The sequence below is a fragment of the Camponotus vicinus genome, unplaced genomic scaffold (assembly GCF_025532165.1).
Source record: "Camponotus vicinus isolate PSW18456_S1 unplaced genomic scaffold, iyCamVici1.0 SCAF_2, whole genome shotgun sequence".
In the NCBI taxonomy this organism is placed as follows: domain Eukaryota; kingdom Metazoa; phylum Arthropoda; class Insecta; order Hymenoptera; family Formicidae; genus Camponotus; species Camponotus vicinus.
The window spans coordinates 14,517,980-14,541,875 of NW_028141956.1; the positions used below are offsets into that span (position 1 = coordinate 14,517,980).

Consider the following 23,896-nt stretch of genomic DNA (forward strand, 5'->3'; position numbering starts at 1 on the left):
CTTAATCATGAGTTTATACGAGTGATATTAAGATTTACTAATTAAATCATAAGATTTACTAATTAAATCAAAATAGCCGACGAGATTGCAGTGCGAAATGCACGAGCGGGATTGTATTATGCGAAATTCTTTTCGCGCAAACGTCGCTACATCATCGCCTGTGCGCATACATTTATTTACCTTGGTACGCACATGCGAGACGCATAGTCATATTTCTGTTTTGTGTAAGTGTAACAGAGTGATTTCGATTTCGGATGACTCTCGCTGCGATTATTTAGAATTTCTATGCACGTGCAAACGTCAATATTGAGTTTTTCTTCGACAAGTGTCTCTTTCTCTCTCTTTCTATGTATGTGCATTCCTTTTCTGTTTCATCCCAGTACGTGCCATCAGCCGGCAATTTATGTAGGCTACTTATGTAACGAGCTCAGGCTGGTTTCTGGGTAGGTCAATGAACAGGGCTATTGCTTACACACCGCACTCTGCATACTAACTCTGACCGCGTTCTTTACGACGTGCGGTTTGTGGTTAATTAATATTTTTGCTGCGTGGTCACTATACGGCCGGCCGTTACATTAATATCATTTAGGTCTGTAGATCACAAATGCTTCGGCCTAATAGCTGTGATATATGAACCGGAATGCTGGCTTACCTTCTATGCGTGCATGATTCCACTTGGTTATTATACAGCTTTTATTATTATTGCATTCAGAGAGACGTAAATTTTCTGTTCGCAAAGTACGTGATGTATATCCGATTATATTTCATGTTAGTGAGTATTACGATATATTTTGCAATTTTAACTCAAGTTTATATTTTCGAGATTACATGCAAATTAGAGAGACACGTTATTACTCTCTACGTGTATACTCTCTAATGTTATATATTTTATTTGTGGTATTACGTATAATATCTTTCATTCTTCTTTTGAAGGCAAAATTTTATAATTTTATATAACATTAACGCAGTCATATCAAAATCATGTGGTAAAATATCTCACTTTGAGTTCAGTTATGTTATACATCTCGTAATGTATGGAACACTAACCAAAGGGACATTGGAAATAGCCCAAAGAAATGCTTACGATCCGTTCGAATTCTAGACGCGTCGCCCCATTTTTGTAAATGTCGTGGAATTTGGTGGAATCATACATCGCGGAAATGGCCACGGTTATGTCCGGTCCACGAGGCCACCGGTTCGACGGAAAAATCAAGACTCGGACGATAAAACGTGAGGGAATTCAGGTGAATATTCGACAAGAACGTGATTCCCGGATGGAGCTAGGGCGAACGATTGCACGTAACTCATTTTATCGACGCAGCAGGTGCATATTATTCACGTTTCAACCGAGTAGATCTCGCGCGAATTCATAAAGCGGTCTTTTGTATGGATATTTTACATGGTCCACGGTCTTTTATGGAAATTTTTGCGCCAGTGTTCGCCTTGTGATTGATTCGAAAATGATCAGATGGGAGAGAGAAGAGAAAGAGCATAAAATTATGGCCACAGCGGATGCTTCGGTTCAAGATCTCTCATGGAAGCATTTAAAATGTAAGATTGCCGTGTCTACCTGAAAATCTTCCTCTGTCGTTTTAACATTCTCTTGTTAGTCCATCGGATCCGGCTTACTCTTTAATCGTGTTAAACGGACGACAGCGCTGGAGATTTTTCGACGATCAATGTGTAATCATTAAAGCGTTTGTACTCGTTAATGGCTGATCAGGAGAGAAAAATGAGACGTTTCTCGATTCCTCGCAGACTAGAGTAATCCGAGCAAAGTAACCTGCCTGCTGGTGTTAAACGCGCGCTTGTCTATCTCTGTTCTCCCGCTTGAGAATTTAATCGAAAATCCCGACGTAATTTTGCGCTTGTACGCGAGGCAGATTCAGTTTTACTCGGAGCCAAGTTACCAAGATGTACTAATTTTAGGGTCAACCGCCGATGTATACTTCCTTTGACAGTATTGAGCTCTTGGTAGGAACAAAGCATCTACTCAATGCACTTCGACCGATAACGCGGCTAGGTAAGGCGCTTCCCAGGAATCACATGACATTAATTATCTACAAACTACTTGCAAACTGCGACGGTACAACGCGGCATTTCTGCGCTACGTTCGCACGATCAATTTACGCCAAAATTCTGCGCGCGTTGCAGTTTGCATGAAAAGATCGTTCGTAATCCGGGTGAGCGAATTAAAACGGTAAAGCACCGGTAAACAGCCATGTAATTACGAGTGCGCATAACCGGAGGACTCTAATCAACGTGCTAATAAGCGATCGCCGGACGTTACGTGCGATTTTTAACGCGAGCAAAATAACAAAGTAGTATTATCTCTATTAGCTGGAAAATCTAATTAAAAGAGAATCGCGCGGGAAAAGAGCCCACGGATAATCGCGCGCCCCATCATTATCACGTGCGAAATCGCATTTACGGGTTTTATGATGTTACATTTCGCAGTTTCTCTTCCCGTCACCCTCTTCCATAGCAAATCAATATATATACAGTGTTTCTTAATAAGTGCGAAAAATTTTAGGAGATGATTCTTTGTCGAAAATTAAGGGGGGTTTCTCATATAAACATATACTCCTACATCTCTCCTTGTGAAGTCACACTCCTCCAAAAATGGGGATAAAAATTAAGTTTTTATTTTTTTCTCAAATTTGGAACAAGTTAAAGAAATGAAATTAGGTGGATATTTTCTATTAGTAAAAAGGTTATTTATTAATATTTTTTTCAGCCCCTTGTTATAAGGGGATGAAACTAGCAACCCCTATTCAATTTTTTATTAGAACTTTTTAATGAGCCGGAATATGATCATCTAAAAATATGCATTAAAAAGTTTGATTAATCAGAAACTTTTATTTCTTTTATTTTTTTTCATAAAATTAGTAGTTTTCAAGAAAAAAATAAAATACGTTATCATGCACAGCACAATGCTAAATAGCATAGGTTTCGAATTACGAGAAATTAAATTTTAAAATAAAAATAAAATTAGAGTAAATATTGGGAAAATTGGTACAAAAACAAAATTATAATAAAAACCTAATTTTTATCCCCATTTTTGAAGGAGTGTAACTCCACAGGGAGGGATGTAGGAGTATGTTTATAGGAAAAACCTCCCTTAAGTTTCGACAAAGAATCATCTAAAATTTTTCGCAATTATTAAGAAACATCCTATATATACATAGAGAGAGAGAGAGAGGGAGAGAGGGAGCAGAACATGTGATACAATATATATATGTATGTATGTATAAAATCTTGGAGCATCTAAGAATGCGCTTGTCGCACGCGCGCTCCTTTAATTTACTCGCGCCGCCCGTGAGCCTTGGCAGCAATAGACCGTGTCGGCGAGGAGAGCGGGGCTGAAACTTCTTCCTGCCTGCTCGTCGATACCGGGGGGGCCACCGCCGCACGGCCGTCCGTCGAATATACGAGCCACTTACGCGGCGCAACCTCCCGTGTGTGCATTCCTGCCCTTCGCGCGCAAAGGGGAAGAGATACAGGCTCCGGTGTTCTTTAATATGCGACAGACAAGCTGACCTCGCCCTTTTCGTGGCGGTACTTGTTTCAGACTATTATATCCAAGTACGTAGAGAGAGCTCTCTACGTGGCTACCTACCTACTCTCCGCGCTTACTCCCACAGAATTTATAATAACCGCGCGCTTCTCTCGACGGAGTTACCGCGGAAGCGTGCCATACCGTTCGTCGCGCACGACCACGCCGTGAACCACGCCGCGCCACGTTGTACCTACGACACGACGAGAGAGGCTCGTGTACAACGGCCGTATAATAGATCGAAAGGAACGAGGCGCGATGTCTGACGGTCAAGTTCCGTCTCTACTTCTCCTCACCTCACCTTTTCTTTGTTGCTTTTCTTCCCTGTTCCCGCTGCGAGAAACGTGCCAATCTAGCGTCACTTGCTGACCAGCTGGGGAGAAGGCCAAGCGGAGGTACATTTGTTTTACGAGCGTGAAATAATAACTTCAATTTAGCTAATTAATAACTACCGGTGAGACGTAACGTGTCGTAAGATGTTGCCATCTACAGCAGCTTGGAATAATCAGAGATCGGATGTTTTTTTTACGGATATTAAAGAATAAAATTGTTAACGAGCAACAAGCCGAACTGCTACGTCGAAGCATCGACAAGTTATGTAGCATGCCGTTGAAGATATCGAACGGTACGCAAGGAAGTAAAAAGTTTAGACGATATTGAGAAGCCACTGAAGAGGCGCGGTAGCCTCGACAACATTGACGTCGGAGAAGAATAAAGACACCGGAGGAATGTCGTTGAAAGAACGCTTGAGCGACAACAATGATGGCGAAGACGCCGACAACGATGACGTCGTATCGACCAATCACCCGTTGATGCGATCGTGATAGATTTTATATCCTCCGCTGTCGTTTGGACGTTTAAGCGACCTCTCCTTCCGAGCATACGTCACTCGGCAAATGGCAACGTCAAGCGTGCTCGCTATTCGCATTTCGTGCTATAAAGTATGACCTGTCTGTAATGCCTCTCTTATTCTACGTCCGGCACCTTCTCCTTTGGTCGTTTCCTTCGCTCTCCTTTTATCTCGGTCCGCCAACGATGTAACCATCGTGGCTGCTCCAGAGGCGACTCGCCGAGTTCCTAGAAAGGTTTGTCGGATAGCAATTGGATGTAGTTACGCATCGAATGACGATGTGTAGCCGATGTGCAGAGAGAGAGCCAGCGCTATCTCTTGGACCATCTCCATCCCCGCGTTCGATTCCCGCGGGGGAAACTGAATCCAGGATACGTTTTCCCTCGGAAAGCATTGTCCGCAAAATGTACGCGGTCAGCAATCGGCTCTGAAACTACTTGCGAATCCGACCGCATCGCGCCGCTGCATTTCTGCGTCCTTCACTATGACACAAGCGTGTACGTGCATTGCTAGCGTAGTAAAGTTGAAATGAGAATGAGAGAGAGAGTCGTTCGTTGGCCTCGATGCGATTTCATTGACATTTCAAGATATCTGCTCGTCGCTTCGATTTGCTCCATGAAATTCAAAGAGTCATATAGTAGGTAGTTGCCGAAGATCAATCCGAACAAGATAGCTACAATCAACGTGCGCAACTTTAACAAGAAACGTTCGGAATTTAAAAAAAGAAAAAAGAAATATTCATAATATACAAATGAAAGATTCCAAGAGACTTTCATAATATGACTTTTCCAGCATATCCGACATATTTTACGTCTTTTATCGCAATTTGAATCTCTAAAGTTTGCACAACTCTTCATTCTCTCGCTAAATCATCGGTTGTATATCGACCCTCCCTTCCTCCTGAACTGATTCATTTTTGCGCGAACACTTTTTTCTCGATTATTTCATCGTCTACTGTTCGACTGTTCTCTCGGAAATAAAATCGCGCGTGTTTTCCGTACGAGCGACCGCGCTCACATTGTCCGCGGCCTACCCCGATTTAACAATCCACCCTCGTGCGCGTTGTTAACCCGACCACGCGTGCCCCGCCATTTCTTCCATTACCGACTCACGGGACGGAAATTTATTCGTCGCCGTACCTTCCTACCTCTCTCGTGGGTCCGTTACCACTACGTACTCGGAATATGAGTAGCACACACTACTCGCGTTACTTCTTAGCGGGCGACAGAGAAAGAGAGAAGGAACTGGAATTAATATTTTTCTCTGCAGTCGCACACCTTACTCCCGGTCTTACTCTCCGCCGCTCGTTTTCTAAGGCGGATTCCCGGGGAAACTGCGAAAAGAATTTAAATTCGGTATCCCGCGCGTTCGTATGACTAGGTAGAGTGTGAGGAGACTATATGTCATATTACAAAGTTCACCGGCGGTGGCGCACCCACGTCACTTATTCCTTACTTTGATAAGGCAAAATTTGAATTTTTACGCGTTCGCCGGTTGAATATTTCCAAATGCAAACGCTCGGATATACGCGCGAGGAGAAATGAACATTTTTATTCCAATTGAGTTTAAATCTTACGGCATTAGTCACCTGATATGCGGTCACTATAAACGATCGTCCGATACTTGTTGTAAACACAAGATAAATGTTTAGAAACTTGCTAAGTTGGTGTATATAAAATGCGAAGTTAAACTTCTTCGCCGATATATATCTTGTAACGAAAAACTTGTTTTCTTGTTGCAGGACGTAGGAGCCTCAGCGAGGGTCGAACGGTTACAACAGCAACAGCGGTAAGTGATGCATAAGTATTTTTAATACCAAATATGTCGGCTAACTTTTCCCCCAAGGGAGATACGGAACACTTTCCGTGTGTAGCGCGTAATGGCGCGACAGCGGGTTAATGAGAATCGTTTTAGGTGTAGATAAGGTAACATTATTCGAGTTCAGCCGAGCAAGTTTACGACTGCTCTTTGTAATCCGGGATTTTACTCGATCCTAGATATTTTGGGAATTTATTACTACTACGCCTAACGATTACCTCTCGATGCAATAAAGATCGAGATTTTCAATTCAATTATTTCATTCACATTATTCGAGATACCACTTGACTTTTTTTGTGAATATCGACATTTTTATACAATATATTATTAATAAAATCAAGAGAAAAACGCACGCACCCTCGTGATTGTGAAAATGTATAGACGTTTCAAATTATCGACTGATCGAAAAGAATTTTAGTCGGTTCAAAGCGACAATGCTCGCTGGAATCGCCGTGAAAGGAGGGAAAAGAGATAGTAGAAGTTCCATATTCTTCTTAGCGGTAAAATGCCTCGACACCCGCTGCACAATTCTTTTCCATCGAGTGAATCTGTCACTAGTTATTTTCTCGTTCGATGGTTTGCTATTTCTCCCGTGTATTGGCTGTCGCTAGGATGCCGCGTAGTCCACGTTAAATTAATTCCACGTCATACGCTTTCCTTTTTTTTAAATCGTGATTTCAAGGATAATTCGAATAATAATGCCTGAAACTCGCTCGCGTGCTTAACGGCCGTGTAAAATTACTGTGGTGCAACCATTGGTTAAAATAATGTAGCTGAAAATATTCGATTACGCGGAATACAGAATATCCATTTATGGAATCGCGCTATACGTATAATCCGGCAGGCGTCTCGTTAGAGCCTGCAAATTATCAATTCCTCGCGTATCTCCGTGGCCGTGCTTAGGTGTGCGGAATACGCTCGCATGCTACATCTCGTGTACAGCTCTAGGTTTATAATTGAAACACACAGATTACCTATTCCGCGCAGGCACTAGAATCAAGCCAATTGACGCACAGAATGTGTTTATAACAGTGCTGCAGCCTTACACGAGACGTAAGTTAGTTCGGCATTGAAGCGCGGAAATAGGTAACTCTATGCGTCTTGGGACTGAAACGCGCGAGATGCGTATCCATTCACAATTCTTGGATATTGCATGGAACGTACGCGTGCATTTTTCCTTGGCTCCGCGCATGAGAAAGATATAATATATCTTTAGAAGGAATATGAAATGAAATGTGCGGTACTGACAAAAATTCACGTAAGATACTCGAGCGAGAGCAAGGGAGATGAAGAGACTCGAGGAGAGAAATGTAAAGCAAAAATATTAGAGTAATATCTTCTTATCGAATTTGAAGATGCAATTCTTTTCTCGCGAGAGAACCCCGGATGATGTATATATACTTAACAATTTGCTCGATGTAAAGATAAATAAGAATAGATAAAAATTGAAGAGTTATCGCCACGACGACTGATGGGCAAACTTGAGACGTGTTATTTATTCGCGTCTATAACTATCCCGAGCTCGAGCCATCGTTGCGGAACCTCGAATACCGGTTTGAAGGTGTCGTTCGAACGGTTATATGTTCGATGTTACAGACGATTTCTCATAGAACCGCGGCGCATCTGTCTTCCTCCTATCTTCCAGCAACGGTGCGAGGATCGGTAGATCGCGCGCCGGCGGCGAGTCTGAACAAACGTTGGAATTCGATCTTATATTTGCGTCTCGCGATAGAGGGTTGCGATCTTGAGAGAGGAAAACGGCCGGTGGGAGCGCGAACGGTGCAGAGGAAAGGATCGGTAAGTGGAAGAAAGGAAGAGGAGAGAGATCGAGAGTTGACGATTCTCCCCGTCTTTGTTCGGCTACCGCGAGGTATCTCGAGTGCTAGTGTAACGCGGTAGGACGGTACGTAATTAACGCCTCGTGTAGATGCTATCGCTGTGTCGTGGACGATACGCGAGGGGAGTCCGCGTGACGATCGCTGATGTACGGTCTTGCTGCTGTAATGGAATATTATTATCGGCCGGCATCGAGAGGCTCGTCGTGGTTAGGGTTACTCGATGCTGCTTGTGGGTCGACGCGCCGATGGTCCATGACGACGCTCGTTTTCCCGCGTATAACTGTCCGGCGCCGTTTCGCAATCGGCGAGTTATGCGTCCGCAAGTCGCTACGAGAGATATTTCTCGCTAAGTTGCGCGCGAAAGATGTACCGGTTTATCTCGGTGCCTTTACGGCTCGCGGTAACCGCGAGTCGCGAGCGAAACATGTGAAATTACCGTGTGGAATAAAAGAAGAACCTCGTGTGCGAGGTTTATATGCGCTTTTAACGCGGATAATGTGCGTTTTAGAGCGTGAGAAGTGTTTGCGGGCGCGTTTTGTAACGAGTCAACGATATGGCTGTCTGGGTTTACCGACTATTTAAAATATGGTGGAGTACAATACTTTGGGATGTATATTAATCAAGTAAGAGTTATAGAGCTATCAAAGATGCCTGAATTTCATTTATTTTCTGTGAAATTGATAGAAGCAATTAAATAGAAAGATATATTGTGTCATCAGATTTATCAAATATATAATTAATCATTTACACAAATATCGACTTATGAACATCAAAATTTGATTATGAAAAATATGATAGAAAAAAATTATTTCTCTATAAAATTTATATAAATGTAACTATAAAAATCATTAATAAAAATGTATAATTAAAGTTTGATATAAGGTTGAAAATTAATAGGGCGTAATATTTTCCAACGATCAAAATGTAAACTGCATTATTGTTGTTTCGAGTTTTTCGATATTTTTACATAAATTTCGAGTTACATCTTTGAATGTATTTTTGAAATTTATTTTTATCATTGGATTTTTTTTAAAAGACAGAAAAAATAAAAGATTCAATATATAGCATCGAAAGTTTGTTTTAGCAACTTTGACGTTTTATCACGTTGGGCTAATTCGAGAGTCAGAGCGTATATTCGCTCTTCTTAATGAAATTAAACATCGAAACTCAATTACGTTCGCGCCGCAGTGATAAAACAGTTTAACGAGCGGGAACTTTATTGAGGATAATCGGTATAAAGGATTTGGTGTCGACCGGTCGTATTTACTTGAATGCTGTGGACACCCGACGATGCGCAAAGACAATACCCGGGACGAAAGGAACGAGAGAATCGACGAAAGGAGGCGGGTACGATTGCAAAGAGCCATTGTGCGAAACTCGCTGTCGAACTTTGTTGTGACTTTCTAAAAAGTCATAAAAGACGCCCGGCGGAAAGGTAATGCATCCACAGCTGACGTCCTTTCAGCGTTTCGTTCTTCTCCGCCTTCCCTGCACCGAATTGACTTCGAGGGCGTTTTTCCACGCTTGTTTGCACGATGATGTGTGACGCGCGTCTTTACGTTCGCCCTTCTCAGATCCTGTCAAGCAGCGAAAGCTTGGCCGCTACTCTTTCATGCGCTTCGAGTTTTGATTCTCCCTACCTCTCTCATATACAAGATAAATATAATAAAAATGAGTATCTTTTTGCACGATAATAATTATGTCGAAAATGTTTCGGAAAAAATTGTCAGATCTCATGTTTGAGCATTTATTTCGCTCGTCTGATTATTATTAGAGTTGAACTTTGATTAAACAGACTTGTTAATAGGATTCATCATGAAAAAAATTGAAAAAAGGCACGTCTATTATAGAAGAAAAATACATGTTTTGTCTCATATCTTATAATATTAATGTTTGACAATTTTATTAACGGATAACTATTATATTAAAGTACAGTTCCAATTACGCTAATAAAATGTCCCGACGAGAGATGGTTACAATTTCATAATATTTTGCGAACAAGCTTCTTACTATACTGTTGATTTTGCGACGATCTTTCTTTCGGTTAAGGAGGTCATAATCTATCGCACAAGTGTGGAAGATTGCCGTCTCGGTATGGTTAGACATCATTTAATAAAGCGCGTAAAAAGGAAGGAAGGGAGAAAGTAACGTGCAAAGTACGAAATAATGACGAGGTGGCAGGATATACGCGATTAAACGTAGAGGTGGTATATATCGAGGAAAATCGAGGAAAGAAAGAGGAAAGGAAGAGCGAAGCATGAACGTTCCTTTCAAAGTGAAAATTGAGTCGCGATTATGTATCTTACGGTTCCGACAATTTTCGAGAAATATTACCCAACGCTGAGGTATAACAGAGAGATCATAAAATCAGCATATTCCCACAGGAGTTCGGTATTACGAATTTCCCTTTGGGGAAAAGAAAGAGCAGCGCCGTGCAAAGCGAGGATGTTCAAGGGCGAAGTTTATTTACCAAGTTTACGTGCCGGACCGAACGGATGAATCTCCCTTTCATCTGTATTCCGATCTTCCAACCTGGTAAACGTAGCGACGTGATTACCCAGATGAAACCACGAGAAGCGGTTCGAGAAGTCGATCCTTCTGATTGTGATACAATCAAGAGTTAACCCTCTTGCGAATTATGACCATTCTCGATGAATGACGACTGATTATGAACGAAGAAAAAAACTTGCTTTTGAGGGAATCATTCTCGAAAACACGATTATTCATCGTGATTCCTTGCGACCCAAAGAGTGCTCTTTATTTCATTCAGCGTCTTCCCTTTTAAAGGTAATTTGGAAGAAACGTGTCTCTCGTTATCTAAGATAAGTCACGCAAATTTTTCGTCCCCTTGTCTCTTTCTCTTAACATGTGATTAGTTTCGACGTACATAGTTCACGATAATCATGCCCTCCATACATATTATACGTTTGTCCGCGCTTGTTGTGTTGCACGCGCTCGCATCCGAGGGAACCCCGTGCTCCCCATTCAAAGCAGGTTCCCTACCCACGCCGTAACTCATAACGGTTCGCGCAGAAATTGTGGCATATCGAAAGCGCGAATTGCATCGACGGCACCGTGAAATTACATCGTGTATCGGCGGTACCGAGCGGGCTCTCGAGCTGCGCGTCTCGCGCTGCTGCCGGCACTTTAAGCACGCAGGAAATACGGCAAAATGATCGTTAATATGATCGGTGCGTAACTATGCTGAAGTCTCAAAGTTCGATTTATGCTCGCCATTCGGGAGAATAATCAGGGCAACTACGTGGCTATTAGACGCGTTTGATCAAACTGCTTGTCAGCGTCGATAAAAATATAATGGATACCTTATAAAATATACCATATAATAGTTGAATAGTAATCTTAATGGAAAATAAAACCAAGGAAATAACGTAATATAAGTTTCAACACTACGAAAAAATTGCAATTACAGAGTATTATTTACGAACAATAGAATTAAATTTTTCAAATAATAATAGACGTAAATATGTTGGATAATTGAATAGAAAGAATATTATATAGTAGAGTAAAATATGCAAAAGAAGAAGTAGAAATTTTTCTCTTAAAATTTCATCTTTTATTAAACATTCTTTTAAAATTTCTTTTATTAAACTTGCATGATGCTAGATTTTTGCTTTTGTATTTAGAGAGTCTTGGTGTATATGCGTGTTATCATTCAATGCGAATAACAGCGAAGAAATATAGCTGATTTGCCTTCGGCGCACGTCAACCAATTAGACTACGCTATCATCTATTCACCGAAGTTAGATTGCAAACGTGTTTTAATATACAAGACAGCTGCTTTATACAATCATATATCCATATCAAATATCTGTACTGCGAGCAGATAAAAAACAATTTTTAGTTGTTATCGACAGTCTATATTATAATATTATATGAGAAATATATGTTGAGATAGCTATTTTCTCTATCTGCTACATTAATTTAATGTGCGCTAAATCTACAGAGACTGGAGCTCATTAGCTGGAGTCGTTATTGCTCTCGATTTTTCTTTGTAATTTTACTAAAAATATATTAAATTTACTAACAACTACACATTAACAACTGTAGGTTTTAAAAGAAAAATCGTGTATTTTATTAAAGAGAGATAAAAGCAAAGTATATTAATTTTCAGATAGTAATTTTCAGATTTTTATTTTAATATTCATAAAAATAGAAAATCATTGAAAAGACATATTATATAATTGCAACAGTTACTGGCAAACGTTATTGATGATAATAGATTTTCTCGAGATATCATTAAATAATATCGAAAAGTATTTATAAAAGACATATTCACATATATGTAAGTCTCTTATATCGCGACGAAGAAGATAATACACGAAATGAATCTCAGTGCAGCTGAAGTACATAAAAAATGCTATTCTTGAAGAATGAACAAGTATAAAGAGAAGATAGTTCCTGTAGATTCTGGAGACAGGAAGGCACCCGTCTCTCTATCTTCTGTTCCTTATCTTATTCCTTTTGCCCTTTACTCCACTCAAGGAACGGCCACATCGAGTAGTAAAAGAACCTTTTCAACAAAGAGACGGGAGATTAATCCTGGATTCGAACGGATAAAAGGAAACGACAGACACAATAATCGTGCGTTGTCGGTTATGTTCTTCTTTGTATTATTACGCACTACTAAATCAACTCGTAGACGCTTAGCGTAATTTTCAACTAATACAGGATAAGCGATTTTGCTATCTTTTTTTTTTATTAAAAAGATTCATCAAATAAGAAAATTTCTCTTTTCCCGAGTTTCTTTTTCCACGCATTATTTCTTGTACAGTCGCTGTTTTATCTGATAATTTATAAATCGATGCAAAACAAGAACAACTTGCAAGACGCGATGTAAAATCTCTCGCTAAATTCTCCGGCCAGTTTAATTAACCAACGCGATCCTTCTTCTGCTGCCTATATACGAAATTCTTCGCCAAATTGGACCTTCCCTCCTGATTGTTACCCAAGTTGACACGAACCATGTGATTATCCCTCCCTCCCTCCCTCGCTCCATCCCCTTCGATCTGCCTCGTCGTCCATCTATCCCGCCTCCGTTAAGTTTGCACAGGTATTCGATCTTCCGAGATCGGAATAAGAGGATCGAGGGCGAAGGTAGCTAAGGGGAAGGGACGCGGGGTTTGTAGGAACAAGCGCAAAGATACGAAGTGGCTCGATAGAGGCGAGAAGAAGCGTTGTACGAAGTATTGAAGGAGAGACAACGATGAGGGAAGGGGAGAAGGCGCCCGCATTCCTTCACGCTTATTGGTTTCATCAGATTGCTTTGCTTCTATTAGGTGGTGGTGTCTATACGGATACCACGTATCGTCGGCACGTTCTCTAATACCCCGGAGGAACACCAAACAAATGAAACGGCGTGTTCCGTCCTTCGTCCTCCTTACCACCCGTTCTCCGTATCCACGATTGTACCGCTCTATCCCTCTTTGCTACGTTCAGGCGGATCGTTCAATACGATTTGTGCAATATAGGGGCGAGAAACCGCATCTATACACACACACACACGTATATGCGCGCGCGTATCGATGTACCCAGACACACGAATTGTTTACAACATTACATTCACGGTACACGTCCCGATAAGTTCGATGATCCACTGTTCAGAAGCCGCGCAACGTCAGATACGAACGCTTCTCGTTGATCACTTAATTTTATATCATCTGACAATTTAAATGGGACGTCCAGAAATCAAGGCGAATACCATGTCATCAGAACGGCAAGAAATGAAGATGACAAAATGGATACAAAGATCTGGGAAGCAAAAGGGTTTTCGATCAATACTAACAAACTTTGAAACGCAATAAAAGCTGCAATCTGCAGAATTCCAGCTGCATGTACGCGATGGGAATATGTATTTTCTTTACCATTGACTCGGCTTCGTCTATCACGAAGTAAGTATGAGAAGCACTTTGTACCTAAGAAAGTGACAAGAGGTAAAAATCAGCAGCGAAAGCACAGGCCGATATATACAATAGCAATCCGAAGCATACAGACCTCTTCTTCCTCTCCCCACATACCCATAATATGCACACTTAAGTGTGCTCCCGTATATATCCTCCGGCACGTTGGAGACATTCGCTCTTGATATCGATCACCATTCAACTTCGCGAGTAACGCCGCGAGAAAGAGGTCGATGGTGAATGACAACTGTAGTAAAAGTCGCCCATTGTATCGCATGCGCGCGGTCACTCGACGGAATATTATCGGGGGAGAAATATACATCCGACATATGCTCGCTCGACTCTTGCGTCATCGACGTTCTGCCTGGGTGCGCAAGAAACGAGTAGCCGCGCACGGCACAATTATGATGTTATCTCTAACGACGACAAAACGATAATAATCGCGAATGAGAATAGCGCGGTCTAAGTGATGCGCGCTGTCGTTAGCGCGCGCGAATCACGCGTGCCGGACGCATCCGGTTTGCCCCGCGGCGCGTACGCATTCCTGCGTGTCGCACCCATTCGAAATGATGGAATGCGTCAAGGGCATCGCTCCCGGCCTTTCTCCCTTTCCCGTTTCCGCCTCGGAGACGTTTTTGTCCGCGTCTTCTAGTCGGCTTTTAAGTTCCCAGTCTTACGGTCATCGTACCGCCGCTCTTAATTCGCGCGTGCTGCGCGCGATTGCACGCTTTACGCTAAGCACCGCTCGCGTGAATTTCGTGATGTCTCGCAAGTCTCATGCCGTTTTTGAGCGAGTGGCTACCGTTTGTCTGATTTGTAACGACGATAAAACGCGCGTCACGCATTAGCCGGATTCGTTGGAGATTTCCTGACGCTTTGTGTCGCCGCCTTTTTATCCTCGCAAATGTCATTAATGTCCTCGAAGTATAAATCAATCTAGTAATGATCCCACTGAATTATATGTCGGCGTTTTGAGGTAATATGTTTGTTTTTAACTCTTCCGCAATCTTTTCGCACGCGTGGAACGCATTTTTTTTTCATAACGAAATCGCTTAGGGAAATTACCGCCAAGTCGATTTTATTAATTTTATCTCTACGTTATAATTATTATTTATAGATTTTTTATTTATGGCAAATAATTTTCCCAAATATTTATTTATTAAAATAGAAAATGAATCGTGGCCACTATATATCTTGCTTTCAGAAAAAAATTGTCATTTATAAGGAGGCAACATGGAGAGAAGGTTTATTTTATAAAAATATGATATGAATGTGTAATCATGAACAGTTTCCTTAATAAGTATGTACATCATACTTCTTTCTCTTCTCTCTGCAATTTTTACTCTATTATCTACAACATTCGTAAAGTTAATATAAGATTTTCTGTTTTCCATGTAGAAACGTCTTATAATTGTGTCTAGATGATACCTCATTACCATCCTAATCATGAAGGCAATGCAAGCAAACGTCGTAAGAAACTGTAGAGAAACTTTAACACCTCCGTAAAGTCACGTCTCGTTCAGAATCCAGGAATATAATATCGCACGTTTCCGCTTGTTGGCAGAAACCGCGAGCAGAATACTTAGCGATAGGATATAACGTCTGGTTAACGGTATAAAAACGTACATGTGTACGTCTACATTTTCATCTTCGCAACGGTGACCACTATGGAAACGTATGCGATATAAATTTACCGTGATATACCCTCGCTAATTGTGCTCTTACAATTTGTGTTTTATGATTCGTTCGAGTACATTACGCCTGTATTTATACATTTCCAAGAAGGGACGAAGAGGGGAACGAGGAAGCTATTTTCAGAAGCGCGGTTACGAGCGTGTATGCGATGTCCCGTTCTTATGCGATGAACGTCGACGATGACTGTACGAATGTTGAACACGTAAGCGTGAGCGGGCACGGCATTGTCCTTTCCACGGCCCTTCATCGGTCTTGTTATCGTGTAGCCACGGTTGTAATAAAGCGCGCGTTATTACCATATAATTATAAGTATACTTGGGCCTATACAAGGCGAGGGACCTCGTGGTTTTTCACGAGGAATATCCCGCGTGTTACATAACGAGAGAAATATTTTCTCCTATAACGGAGATACATTAGACATCGACGGAGGAGGAGGAGAGGAGCACCACGTCCACACAACGCACCGTCGTTACGATCGTCCTATCCTTGCACCTTGATCGTGAGCTTTCGCCGGCATAGTTTTCCGCTACGATGACCGTAAAGCATGTCGACATGCAAAAGGAATTTCAGTGCCAGAGGTAAGGACACGACCGCAAACGGCGGAAAGGAGAGGAGGGAAAAATATCGAAACCTATATCGTTAATCAGACAAAAATTTCCGCGGTTACCCTGGCACCAACGATGAGAGCAACTTTGGGCAAGAGCCAATCTGCCATTGAGGCGCAAATCCGCAGCCAACAGATCTAGGAACGAACTGTGGTAACGTTGCATTTTCCTCAGAGAACAGACGACAGGCCAGAGATTCCTGTGTAATTTTATACAGCATATCTCGCTGGAAGTTCTCTTCCACTTTAGATTATTTTTTTGTAACTTCATTGTTTGTTTCCTAGACAAAACCGTGAAAAATTATATTATCGCATTTTTTTAAATCTTCGCGGTCTGTTGATTTTTTCGCGTCGTCCTTTTGCCCGTACCCATAATTTTCTGCTTCGTGGCAGAGATGCTACGCCAAAGCCGCAAAGGGTAACCTGTCCGGTCGCGGTGCGGCGTGGGTAATGCGATCGCGATTTTCCGCCTTCGATTAGACGGTTCTCTCGTGTCCCGAGCTACGAAGCGTTTCTTCTCGTGCACCATCTCTCCTCTGCATGTATCATCTGTCCGAAGGAGCCGACGGAGGGGGAAGATCCGCCAAGCCCTTCGGGAAGAAAGTGAAATACGTTACGATCTGTCTTGCGCCGGCTCTTCCGCGGACGATACGTCGTGACTGCTCTCGATAATGGGAATCCTCGCGGTGGGTGGAATATAATACCCGGCGGAACGTGGGACGATGAAGGGAGGGAGGAACGGGAAGGTAACGGGAGCGAAGATGGCGAAGATGAAGGGAGATGGGACCGAGGGACTCTCCTACGAGTCCCGTTATTTCGTAGAGGTTCTTATTTACCTTGCATCCCTCTTCGCTCGTTCAATCTCCACCACAGATGCCGTATATTTTCGGGCGCGGAGCTTGATACCGACCTATTCACTTCGTGATCGAGTGATCGAGCTCTACGGCAAGTCGTCGTGCGCGTCATTCGGGGACACTACTGCGAATAGTTTTCGGCTTCGTATAAGTATGTGCGACGTACAGCTTTTCCAATAGATATGTTTGATAGTCTGAGCGAAAAATTGACAAAAAGCTTCGGAAAAAATTGATTTATATCGATAACATTGTGATTTCTGAGAGAATCGGTTATTTCGGTAAAAATATTTTTGCGTGAAAAATTTTTATATGCACATTTTTATTGCAATTTCTATTTTTTTCCCACGGTAGCTACGTTGATATATCTACTGATATATATAGCAATATGATTTTATCCATTCTATTTATACAATAGAACATTCTATTTATAAATCATATTTTTTTCACTCTTTTATTTGAAACTTTTCTCATCTATTTTCCGGAATATAAAATTATATTTGCATTGCGCGATTAACGGCAGCTATATTCATGTACATGAAAAGTCCCTGTCATGAGCATGCACGAAGAAAATTGATCGTCAACCTAAAGTTTAAAATGTATGTCGAAGTATGTATCGTGTCAAGATTAATAATAGGGGATGATTGAATTTTAAGAATCTAGGGGAAGACATACATAGATATTGGCGGTAGATTCGTGGCTGATGTTGAGAGGTTTCATGTTGTTGTGCATCGAATAATCAGTTCGGGGAGTAAAGTGGGTTTACGTATTCACGTAGTCGTATGTACGTGCGAGGATGCATGCAACGCATAAGGCAATTATGCTAAGAGAATTAACGTGCACCAGAGAACTATGCCCTGTAGGGTAGATTAGGCAGGAGGTTAGACTAGGTATACTCAAAACGCGCGCGATACGCGTAACGTCGGAATCAGCTGTGCAGCGTCCGTCTCTCGTCAGAATAGCAAAGTAATTTTGCCATTTCGAAATAACCTCAGTGACCTGGATAGGAGAGCCGGTGAAGTCGGCTTGACTTGGCAAGAACCTTGGCTTCGCGTTGATTTGAAATGCCCGTAAACCACCGTTCCGTGGCTCGAGAAACCTATACGGCAACTTCCGCCGATCCGCGAATATCCTGAATTTGCAAAGCTCGCCAGCTGCGCACTAGTTACTAGTCGAATGTATATGATCCTCTACCTCTCCTCCATCCGTTACTCTCAGTCTAGATATCATGCGCGGCCAAATGCCGAATATTCAGATGAGGATTCGGTCTCTCTTTGTATCCGCTAGATCGTTTAGTATGCCAACAATCGTAACGGGAATGGCATGACACACGCGACAATTCGATACAACACAAATATGTTATAGATTACTGTAGATTAAAATAGTGCAGCTTTTGTAGATTGCATCGAGATGGAATTACGCGTAAGTGAAATTGTTATTTTATCGGTGTTCGATTTTTTCAAAACATAATTTAAATAATTTTTTTAAAATACGTAATAGCAAAATAAACCATGGCAAAATTTATGATATAGATAATTTTCCTTTTTTTTACTTTTTATCTGTCAAATTATGTCATGATTTAATTATACATATTTTTTTAATGTTGTTGAATTCATATATTGCTCCATTGTTGAATAATACGACGATAAAAGTCAAGTTTTACATTGTTCATCACGTTCTTCTCGGATTTCTAGGGAACAAACTCGCGTCTAAGGACGTTAAAGTTCATCTCCTTTATCCTCTATATCGAGCCAAGTATAAATTTCACTTTACCGCGAAATATCTGTTTTTAACGTAATCTGTGATGTGATAAATTGTGATGAATGAACTTTTTATGAGTCAAGACTTGCCCTCGATAAACATTTATTTTCGCCGTGTTAGCGCAACAAACAACAAGTATGAGTCTCTATTAAAGACAAGTTCGAAACAATAGTATCAGCTGCATAAATCATATTATTTCGTTATGAAACACACAACAGATGGTGCATCGGGTCAACTTCCATCCGTTGATCGATGTGGTCCGAGCAACAATATCGTGCAATCGAAGGAGATTGTAAATGAAAAAGGATTAAAATGAAGTTTAAATATTGGCGCGAGAAGCGAGTGGGAGGAAGTGCGGTATATCCGCAGCAGCTGGTAATCTACTTTAAGAGAGTCTAAAATATAAAACATAAGTTCCAGGCAGTATCAAAGGCCGGGGCGCGAAAATTTAATGCCCCGATAAATTAGCATACTAACGAGAGACACAGAGGGCATCCACCCCCACCAGCTTGGCCTCACCAGCTGGGTCGATCGAGCAGCTTTTCCTGTGATGGTAATCGAGCAAAATATTGTGGCAATGGCCGCGGGCACTTTTGCCGAGGTTCTTGACTCTCTAGACTCTTGGTAGTCCGTCGCAGTGGTATCTCGGAAGATTACCGGACTTTCCTTCCGCTTCTCTCTCTTCTCTCTTTACTTATCCCTTCATCTGCCCCCTCTCTTCTCTATTTTTTTTTTATTCTTTCCATCTCTGAGGATGGGCTAAGCTGCGGAAACCTTGGCACTTTCGTTACTCGCAGGAGAGGTTGCGGAGCGGAAGAGGGGGCGATAGAGAAGGACCTCGGAAGTAGAAGCGCGATGACTGACTGAGAGAAACGAGCAAAAATGCGCGGTTCCGCAGGAAACGGTGGAGAGTTGAAAAGTATAGAGAGACGGGAGGCAAAGTGAAGTTAATGTGGAAGAGGGAAAGAGACTGAGCGAGAAGGTCAGCTGTGGCTATCCGATTTCGTGCTACCGAGCCAACTACCACGGCCCAAGTGTGGGCTAAAAGTTGGGAGAAACTTCCTAATGTATGTGGGAGAGTCGGTCGGTCGCTGGCTTGCATTCGTTCCATGACCGGACGGTCCAGGTCGTGACCTGCCAATTCCCCCGCTCCCACTTACATCCCGAAGTCTCTTCAATGGGTTTTATCGCTCGCCTACTCGCTTTTCTCGCTTGCGCTCGCATTTGGGTGAGTCCGATTTCTGTTGGACCAGAATAAACGCGCGAGTCCGTATTCTTGTCTTGTTTCGTTTCCGATACCAACGACCGTATATCCTTACGCGAAATCCGGCTGTTCGGGCGCTATCGGGAGCGGGAGAAGCGGCGGCATCGCGAGGTAGATAACGCGCGAGGTAATATAGTTGCGAGATATGTATCCGAGCGGATTCCTTCCTTAACATTATCAACCGTATTAGATCTACGGGTGGTCTATGCCGGCACTCAATCTTTCTCTCACTGATGGTGTGATAATATGTATAGAAGATCCGTTAATATACCACCCTCTGGTTTCGCTTGTTCTTTCCGACGCACGTATATCATAGAATATACCATAGAGTAAATCACAGAATATACCACCGTGGTTTCGCTTGTTTTTTCCGACGCACGTGGAACATGGAATCATATGATACAAGAGGGATAACGAGTAATTACTTCCCACGGAGCCGAAATTATGTATGGTTGATTAAACGTTATTATTTAGATACTTAACTTGATCGATTTGTGCATTTTATGTTTTCATTTTTCAGGTTTCTTTTAGATTTTGCTTGATTTGTAGTTAAATATAATGCCAGATTGATTAACAAACGAGTAAGGCAAAAGATCGCGACGAATAATTTAGCGTTTTTACGCCTTATTCTATAATATTATTATACAAAATGTAATTTTTCTCTCAAAATGGGAAGTGTGAACAGGAAAAGACCGATGGCACAAGAACATTTCTTGCGAATCTTTCGGTGATCTACCACTATCCTTGCTATCGAAGAATTCTTTTCACTAGGTAATCCGACCAGAAGAGAGATTCCTCTTTTCTCTCTTTCCTCCCGTTACAGAGAAAAAGATTTCAGATTTTATTTCTTCTCGTCTATCTCTCTTTTCTTAAATTTCTTTGATAAATACAATGGAAATAAATTCTAGTAAAATTATGTTTCTCGTTTTTACAAATAGATATTATATACAATTTATTGTAAAATGATTAAGATATTTAGTAATAATAAATGCAATAATAAGTTGCATTATTAATCTATGCGTTGTCTAACCACTTAACATTTTTAAGACAAATTGAATCAATTTACCATAAATTCTTGAGCATCAATAAAATAAAAAAATGCTCGAGATGTATAGTAATATAATAAAGTTAAAGTTAATTTAATTATTAGTTTAGATACATTGTTTAACCTTCTTGAAGCATCTTGATTAAATACTTCAGCATATGTTATAATAAAAACTTACATGTATTGTTTAGTAGTGTAGTCCTCATAGTCGATAAAAGTTGGAAAGTGCTTACCTGTAATAAATAAATAATCGAAAATTTAGAATAAAAATCATATGAAACAATATTATATTTCTTCATATATTTCATTATTTCTTTAATTATTTCTTTTAATTATTTCTAGAATTTTATGTATATAAGATATTTTAATATTTTAATATTTTATTTTATGTACATAAAATATTAAAACATTTTATTAACTTATAAAATATTTTGTATTAAAAATTTAATATATAAAGATATTATGAAAAATAAAAAGGCGCTTTTTATAATCTGCATTTTTCTTTAATTTATATTTCTCTGTTGAGAGAGTCAGATTAATTTAAAAAATTTGGAAATTTATACATGCACACATATTCAAGAATTTTGAATGAATTTTTAACTTGTAAAATCTCTCTAAACTTTTCTAAATATTAAATATAAAACAAACGCATATTTCGTTCTATCTAATGTGGATGATTTATTTGACGAAGCAACGTCTTTCAAAAGATGCAGTTGAAAATGTACACGAAATATTTTGCAAGTAATGCTGCAAATAGCCTTAGCTGGTAGAATTAAATGAACCGAAGTGACAGGAAGAAAGATAAACAAGCCAGAGAGACACGGAGAAGAGTCTGTTTGTCGATGTCAAAAATCAACACAAATTGAAATCAGCGATGGTCCTACCTCCGTGTTGACTGTAGAAAATCGAACTTTTACTTTTTGATATTTGCGAGAATTACGGATTTGCTGCTGCTGCTGCTGTATTTTTGAAATTGGACTAAATTTACATAAATTCGCGCTTGACAAAATCCACCGCTAAATATGTGTAATCATCGCTTTATAAAAATATACAAGATTTCAATAAATATGTAATTCCATCTTTTCAATTTGAAAAAAATGCAGAGAAAAAATTCAACAATTTAGTTGATTACATCACTGACAATAAGTGTGTAGCTTTTTAAAAATTAATCGTTAATTATATAAGAAAAGTATCAATAATATGCAGCGTATGTGGCAAATATAGAGTAATTATTTTGATGTATTATAACACAATGGTGGTATGTCGATCATAATACGGCTAAAATGCTATCTTGGGGATAGAAGAGGGTTATTGGTTTAGGGAAAGGGAGAAGCTCTTGCTTCGTCATCCCACAGCAATTCCCGAAACCCCGAGTCCCTTGTCGACCTCGAGCTCCCGATTTCCTCTCCAGTGAGCAGAGTCAATTAGAGAGTTGACTGGAGATTTTCAATCTCCAGTCAAGGTTACGGTGTAAGCGGAATGTGCGGAACAGGTGGAAGAGGATTCGGAATGTAAAAAAAAAAACATTGGATTGTAAATCAAATCGCTTTTTCCAACAGAGATGTTCGTTTCTAATGGTTCATTTGTGTTTCTTCCGTTATGTGTAGGCAAGCTCCGAGAATTTAAATAAATTACCATTACGCTACTTCGTGTAGTTCTCGACTGAAAACTGCGTACGGAATTAATCGCTTAATGCGGAGGAGAAATTTTGCGTCAATAATTCAAAGATAATGTATGGCCTCCAGTATTTGTCTAATATTCCAGCCGACCAATAATTTCCAATAAGTACCTTTTCATACGAGATGCATTACGGTGTAACATGTATGTACGTTATAGAATATCGTTTTCTACGATCAGAATATCTCTCCTCCATTTAAATAAACATACACCTTAGTATATATTCATAGTCGTTAAAGTTTGTATAACTTTTTCAATGTCCTTCTCCATTTCGTAGATCGCATATGTCCTCGAAGTCTCATAAAATGATATGATATGATAATCAAATGAACGGAATATGATGGAATTAAATAACATATCACGCATTACTGTCGATATTTTATCGGAACGTACGGCGCAAGAATTTAAATGATATTATTCGTATAGCCAATCAATTAGCAAAATGCAGTTCCAATACATGTACATCCATTCCTTATCGCGTGCAATCTCACGGTATGTGATTACACAGGAGCTATTAATTTCTTACTAAACTCCCTAGAGTGCGTGAAGTGTATCGAATAATTTTCCGATAAAGCTCATGTTGCGTAAGAAACGGATTAAATTACGAATTAAAATACGAATGCATATCAGCGCGCAACGATCACAATTATTTTCATCAAATTCCAGAAGGGGAAAGAACTTACACGTTCTTTTTGCCCGATGAATTTATCAACCTGGTGCATAAATGCGGCAAACATTGACTTATCCACAGAAAAGTAATTTGCAAAGAGAACGATAATTGCTCTCCCGTATTTTCATCAGAAGATCATGACGATCTTTATGGTACATGAGCGCCGTCAGGACTAATTAGAAAAAGTAAATTGGCAAATTGGCCTCGGCCAAAGCTGCGAGATATGTCGACGGGAGGAGTTTTCGCGGCTTCGGTACGACTTTAGGATCCGATTAGACTTCTGCTTCGATTTCTAATCCGACTGGTGTAATGTCGCCCGTAATTAATACAAGTTGCAATCCCACGGCGG

The 23,896-nt window shown here is 40.6% G+C and overlaps 2 protein-coding genes and 1 long non-coding RNA gene across 5 annotated transcripts in view; 1 reads left to right on the forward strand and 2 right to left on the reverse strand.

Moving 5' to 3' along the window:
• Atg16 (Autophagy-related 16) overlaps window positions 1–23,896 on the reverse strand; it is a 402,094-nt gene that overhangs the window by 100,929 nt on the left and 277,269 nt on the right. The window lies entirely within an intron of this gene.
• The window catches only part of Neo (ZP and PAN domain-containing protein neyo), a 130,931-nt gene continuing 113,182 nt past the window's right edge, over window positions 6,148–23,896 (forward strand). The window contains exon 1 of the mRNA XM_083092611.1: window positions 6,148–6,194. The gene's annotated coding sequence lies outside the window, so the exon portion shown is untranslated. The remainder of the gene's footprint in view (window positions 6,195–23,896) is intronic.
• LOC145967449 (uncharacterized) lies at window positions 13,685–14,210 on the reverse strand. Its single transcript, XR_014437427.1, has 3 exons — window positions 14,075–14,210; window positions 13,945–13,995; window positions 13,685–13,831 (listed from the first exon to the last, which is right to left on the reverse strand). It is a non-coding gene; the product is annotated as an uncharacterized LOC145967449 (long non-coding RNA).